The sequence below is a fragment of the Arachis ipaensis genome, chromosome B10 (assembly GCF_000816755.2).
Source record: "Arachis ipaensis cultivar K30076 chromosome B10, Araip1.1, whole genome shotgun sequence".
Classification (NCBI taxonomy): Eukaryota; Viridiplantae; Streptophyta; class Magnoliopsida; order Fabales; family Fabaceae; genus Arachis; species Arachis ipaensis.
The window spans coordinates 4,868,463-4,869,315 of record NC_029794.2 but is presented as its reverse complement, the minus strand read 5'-3'; positions in this window follow the sequence as shown (position 1 = coordinate 4,869,315).

Genomic DNA, 853 nt, shown 5'->3' with positions numbered 1-853 from the left:
GATAATATAGTAATTGAAACCAAATTAAATCCAACACTATTTGTACATAGAAAATACTATTCGCTCATCAATTTCACAAATTATTTTCAATAAAATGCCCAAATCTAAAAATTAGAAATAATATAATTAAATCCCTTATTTTCCAAAGTAGCAGTATTAATATTGAAAATATTACTTATTTAATTCAAATCATATGGAAATCCTTATTATTTCACAATTACCAACTTTATACTCTGAATATAGAAAATAATCCAATAATTGTGAAATTGGATAATAATCATAACTTATCTCAAATCCAATAAATCAAAACTTGCCTTAATTATCTTTAGTAAAATAATCTCTGAAATTAAGGCTATAAATAACTGTAGAATTTGAGACTTGATCATAATAAGACTTTTCAAATATTCTGGATCTTACATCAGCTTTCAGTATGGCGAAGTTACGCGCGATGGGAATTTAGCGACGTCGTTAAGGGATGATACACGTAAGAAAGAGAGATTGCGTGAGAGGACAGTAGATCGCGACCACGATACTTGGAAGGACCGAAGCTACATGATGAATAAAGAATGAATGAGCGGAAATGTACTTCAATTCACGGGTGTGGAGTTTTAATATTTTAAGAAATTATACCGTTACTCATCTCAAATAATAAATTACAAAATAATCCAACTATAGTTAAAATAATGACCAATTAAAATGTGACATATCATGAAGGATAATTTACGTGTTATTTTAGAGGAATTCGGTAGAATTCACTATTAATTTATTGTGTATTGATTGTTTTTCTTACTTTTGCCCTACTTTAACTGTTAAAAAAATGTTGATTATATATATATATATATATATATATATA